Source organism: Canis lupus, chromosome 30, assembly GCF_048164855.1.
Source record: "Canis lupus baileyi chromosome 30, mCanLup2.hap1, whole genome shotgun sequence".
Taxonomy (NCBI): domain Eukaryota; kingdom Metazoa; phylum Chordata; class Mammalia; order Carnivora; family Canidae; genus Canis; species Canis lupus.
In genome coordinates this window covers 27,887,611-27,893,610 of record NC_132867.1, presented here as the reverse complement: position 1 = coordinate 27,893,610, position 6,000 = coordinate 27,887,611, and positions in this window count along the sequence as shown.

Below are 6,000 nucleotides of genomic sequence, written 5' to 3'. Positions count from 1 at the left end.
ATAGGATATAAATGGCATTTAAACCCGTGAGCTGGATTAAGTTTACTTAAAAAGGGATCTCAGTTTAATTCTGGCTCTCTCTGACATTTTCCAGCAGTCACAGATACATACCAGCAAGTTCTCTGTATTAGTTTCCTAGGGCTGTCATAGGGAAGTTCCACAAAATAGGTCTTAGAACAGCAGAAATTTATTGTCTCACAGTTCTGGAGGTTAGAAATTCCAAATAGAGCTGTCATCAGGGCTATGCCCCACCTGAACCAATTAAGGAAGGATACTTCCTTGTCTCTTTCTCTCTTTCTTTCTTTTTATTTATTTTAAAATTTTATTTAAATTCAACTTGCCAACGTATAGTGTAACACCCAGTGCTCATCTCATCATGTGCCCTTCTTAATGCCTGTCACCCAGTTACCCCATCCCCTCACCTTCCTCCCCTCTGCAATGCTTTGTTTGTTTCCCAGAGTTAGGAGTCTCTCATGGTTTGTCTCCCTCTTTAATTTTCCCCATTCAGTTTCTCTCCTTCCGTTATGGTCCCTTTCACTATTTCTTATATTACATATATGAGTGAGACCATTTGATAATTCTCTTTCTTCAGTTGACTTATCCTTGTCTCTTTCTAACTTTCGGTGGTCTCAGGCACTCTTTGGCTTGTGATAGGGTAACTTGAATCTTTGCTTTCATCTTCACGTGGTTGTCCTCTCCCTGTAGGTCTCTTCACATGATCTTCCTTCTGTGCATGTTTGTGTCTGTGTCCACATTTCCCCTTTTTATAAATACGCTAGTCCTATTGGAGTAGAGCTCCACCTACTCCAGTATGGCCTCATCCTAACTAATTACATCTTCAGTGACTCTGTTTCTAAGTAAAGTTGTATTCATTCTGAGTTATTGGGGGTTAGGATATATATATATATACATCCGGGTTCAAGTCCCATGTCGGGATCCCTGCATGGAGTCTGCTTCTCCCTCTGCCTGTGTCTCTGCCTCTCTATGTGTCTCATGAAAAAAATAAAATCTAAAAAAAAAAACAATTATTCCAATCCATAACCATGGAATATCTTTCCATTTACCTGTGTTGTTTTCAATTTCTTTCACCAATCTGATAGTTTTCAGAATATTGGTCTTTTACCTCCTTGGTTAAATTTATTCCTAGATGTTTTATATTTTTTGACTCTATTGTAAAAGGCATTGTTTTATTGATTACTCTCTCTCTGATAGTTCATTGTTAGTGTATAAAAATGCAACAGATTTTTGTATATTGATTTACTATACAAGTTTACTGAATTTATTAGTTCTTAACATTTTTTTTGATGGAGTCGTTAGGGTTTTCTATATATGAAATCACATTACCTATAAGTAGTGACAATTTTACTTTTTCCTTTCCAATTTGGATGCCTTTTATTCCTTTTCCTGCCTAATAGTTCTGTCTAGGAATTCTAATACTATGTTGTCTGAAAATGATGAGAATGGGCATCTTTGTCTTGTTCCTGATCTTAAGGGAAAAGCTTTCAGCTTTTTTCAGTGAGTTTGATGTTAACCATGGAGTTGTCATGTATGGCTTTTATTATGTTGAGGTATATTCTGTCTATACCTCATTTTTTTAAGAGTTTTTATCATAAATGGATGTTGAATTTTGTCAAATGCTTTTTCTGTGTCTATTGAGATGATCATATGATATTTATCCTTTATGTGGTGTATCACATTGATTGGTGGATATTGAACCATCCTTGTATCCCTGGAGTAAGTCCCATTGATTGTGGTATATGATCCTTTCACTATATTGTTGAATTTGGTTTGCCAATATATTGTTGAGGATTTTGCATCTATGTTCATCAGGGATATTGGCATGTAATTTTCTTCTTCTTTTTTTTTTAAGATTTAAAGATTTAATTTATTCATGAGAGATATGCAGAGAGAGAAGCAGAGACACAGGCAGAGAGAGAAGCAGGCTCCATGCAGGGTGCCTGAGGTAGGACTCTATCCCAGGTCTCCAGGATCATGCCCTGGGCTGAAGGCGGAGCTAAACTGCTGAGCCACCTAAGCTGCCCTGTAATTTTCTTTTTATGTGGATTGTTGTCTGGTTTTGGTACCAGGGTAATGCTGGCCTCATTAAATGAGTTTGGGAGAATTTATTCCTCTTCAATTTTTTGGAAGGTTTTGAGAAGGATTTGGGTTCTTATTTTTAAATTTTTTATTTTTTAGTTCCTTAAGTGTAATGTTATATTGCTTATTTGATATTTTTCTTGTTTCTTGAAGTAGGACTGTATTATTGTGGGTGGGGGGCTGTGACAGGGACATGGGATAGGGGACAGGGTGCTCATTCATATCCTGAGGTAGTGCTACAGTCACAGTATTGGCGGGGGGCATGCAAACAGGGTAGGGAGTGAAATGGCATCTGCCAGCTCTGGTGCCACCAAAGTAGAGGGAGAATATAAAAATGGTGCCTACCGATGTCTCCATCCCTGGAGAGATTCCCAGTAGGCTTTTGCTAAAGTTTTAAAATTAGCAAATAAATCTCCCTTTCATATAGTATAGGTTCTTTTCAAACTGCTACTTTCCCTCTGGGTTCTGGGATAAGTGAATATATATGTGAGACTTTTAGGAGTGGAATCTTCTTTCTCTATAATCCTGTGGTTCTCTTGGTTTTAAAAACCAGATGTTTTGGGGGCTAATCTCTCCAGTGCAGGTTCCAAAGGCTGGGATGCCTGATGTGGGGCACAAACCCTTTACTCTTCATGGAGAAGTTCCATATTTGTGAGATCTCTCTTGCTTGTGGTTTCCTGTGCAAGGGTGGAGTTTTTGGCTAGACCATATTTCTGCCTCACTTACTTGCCTTCATTTGACCTTCTTATCCTTTGCTGTGGAGTAGTTGTTGAGCTGTCAGGTTCCTTTCAGACGAAATTGTTCTATATGTGACTGGAGATTTCTTTTGTCTATGAGAGGAAGTGAATTTAGGATTTCCCTATGATGTCATCCTTTTTTTTTTTTAAGATTTTATTTATTTATTCAAGACAGACACAGAGAAAGAGAGGGAGGCAGAGACACAGGCAGAGGGAGAAGCAGGCTCCATGCAGGGAGCCTGATGTGGGACTCCATCCCTGGTCTCCAGGACTATACCCTGGGCTGAAGGTAGCGCCAAACTGCTGGGTCATCGAGGCTGCCCTCTATGATGCCATCTTGAACCAATTCCTGGCTTTTATTTTTCTCAACGTATTTTCTTGAGGGGACACAACATATTGTGTTGAGGGGACACAATTCAACCCATAATAGCTCCTACAAGGATTTTGCATCAAGTTTACAGAGATAAAAGGATATTCTTAAGTTTCAGTCATGTTATACACATAGTATATGACATTTTACATTAACCAGAATATTGAATGTATTAAGCTCTTACATTGTACAACCATTCTGAATAAATAAGAACACATAATTAACTATCCTGTCAACTTTCCTTAGAAAATAAATGAAGAACATTTCAGAAGCATCACATGCCTATGAGGACCGTCAGCGTGGAGGCATGAAGATGTAATTCCTGGAAAACATACTTGGATTCCATGAATACAGCACTTTACCAAATTTGTAGATAATAGTCAAACAGCTGACTCATGTTTCTGGATTTTTGGAAAACAGACACTATGCCACAGTACATACTGATGTGTGTACTTAAAAACAAATGGGAGAAAGGAGCTCACAAAACTGCAGATTCAGAGTGGGCAGAAACACTATGTACTGGCTGAGTTCTTGGGCAACTTCAGTTTCAACTTTCTGACAAAGGTTTTGCTTGTTTCAGTGTCACATCATTTTTCATAGTTATACACTTCTAAGGCTGTAGCACCTATAAATACACTAGTTTCCAAGATAAGGAAGCAGAACTTTTAAACAAAACAATGTAAAGTCATGCAAATGCATCTGTGGAGACACTATCCAGCTGAAAGTTTCAGGGACTTGAGACTTTGTTTTGTCTGAGAAGCAACACAGCTAATGGAATCTCCAAATTCCTGACAAATTTTGTCTCTTAGAAACTGCTACCTGTAATTTCCAAACTCTTTGTTTTTAACCAACTCTTTTTCTTTCCTTTATGGTGGTATGGTTAGAGACAATTAGGAAATACCACTCATTAGTTTATCTTTTTGCTCAAGCTACTAAGCAACATTCTACTATTTAATAACAAATAACATAATTCAAGAGCCCGTGTGATGGTGGGAATTGGACGAAGATGATGGGAAGAAAAAAAGACATCAGGGAGCTACAGCTGCTACAGATATGCCACCGGAGCTACTATTGTGGGTGCAGAGTACAAATGGAGTTTTGTTGGCCCATGCATGCCTTAGTGATAAAGTTGGCTTTGCAACCAACTTCCTTGAGACTGAACACACACCTGTGTCACTTGGGTGTCCTAAAAAATTGTTTAATTTCTCAGTGCTTCAATTTTCTTGCTTTTGTAAGATGGGAGTAATAAAAATCACTTCACAGCATTGCAATCAAAAGTAAGTTTTGTTGGGATGCCTGGGTGGCTCAACAGTTGGGTGTCTGCCTTTGGCTCAGGGTCTGATCCCGGAGTCCCGGGATTGAGTCCCACGTCAGGCTCCCTGCATGGAGCCTGCTTCTGCTTCTGCCTATGTCTCTGCCTCTCTCTCTCTGTGTCTCTCATGAATAAATAAATAAAATCTAAAAAAAAAAAAAAAGTAAGTTTTGTTAAAAATGCAGATTTCTTTTTCTTTTTCTTTCTTTCTTTTCTTTTTTTTTTTTAAACACAGATTCTTGGGCCCTAATCCAGTGCAACTGAATCAGACTTTCCAGGGTCAGTGCCTGGGCATCTGTATATTTAATGACATCCCTGGTTTCTGTGTACTTAACTCTCAAGGTATTTTGAGAAACATGAATTACATACAATATGTAAACTGTCTAGAATAGGGCATGTGGCACATGATGAATGGTGGTTTTCTTCCCACCCCTTCCCTTATTAAATATGCAGGCATCAGGGCAATGTGCTCAGGTGGTATGGTCACAGTTGAGCACAGTAGCATCATTCTTTTTGTGCCTCTCTAACTTATGATTATTAAGTGTTCTGAGTGATAAAGCTTTTGAAAAGGTTTATTGGTTTATGATCCATTAGCTAACCAAGTGCCACAATCTTTTCACCACAGAGTGTATCATGTTGGGGGGTACGTTTTAAAATGTACATTTTAAAATGACTTAATATGGGGTACCTGGGTGGCTCAGTGGTTGAACATCTGCCTTTGGCTCAGGTCATGATCCTGGGGTCCAGGGATCGAGTCCTGTGTCAGCTCACCACAGGGAGTCTGCTTCTCCCTCTGCCTATGTCTCTGCCCTTCTTTCTGTGTCTCTCATGAAAAAGAAATAAAATCTTTAAAAAATAAATAAAATAACAATATTCAAAAATATTTTAAAAAATTTAATGATTTCAACATTTCATCATATTACATATTCGAATTGATTACTTCAATTATTCTATTGCTAGCTAAAAAAAATCTGGCTGTCATCTTTATTTTAAATTGCAAAATGTTTAAGGTTTTTTTTTTGCCCTTATTTATTTATATATTTATATAAGATTTATTTATTTGAGAGAGAAAGCATGTGTGCACATGAAAGGGGGGGAGGGCCAAAGGGAGAGAATCTCAAGCAGACTCCCAGCTGTGCACAGAGCCCTACATGGGCCTTGATCTCAGGATCCATGAAATAACACCCTGAGCTGAAACCAAGAATTGGACACTTAATTGACTGAGCCACCCAGGTGCCCCAATTTTTTTGTACTTTTTAAAGAAAAATGAAGCATCTTTAGGTAAACTAAAGTGGTACCAGTGTGCCACGTGGGAGCCCTTGGGCACTTTTGGATTGTACAGATGGAGTAAATTTATCAGAGCCTCTGATTCTTAGAGGCTCTAGAGGAAAAAAATCTGGTTCCTAAGACATTTCATTTGGAATGTTGACTTCAATTTTTAGACATTGATAGAACACTTGATCTTTGTTACTTCATTGCAAAAA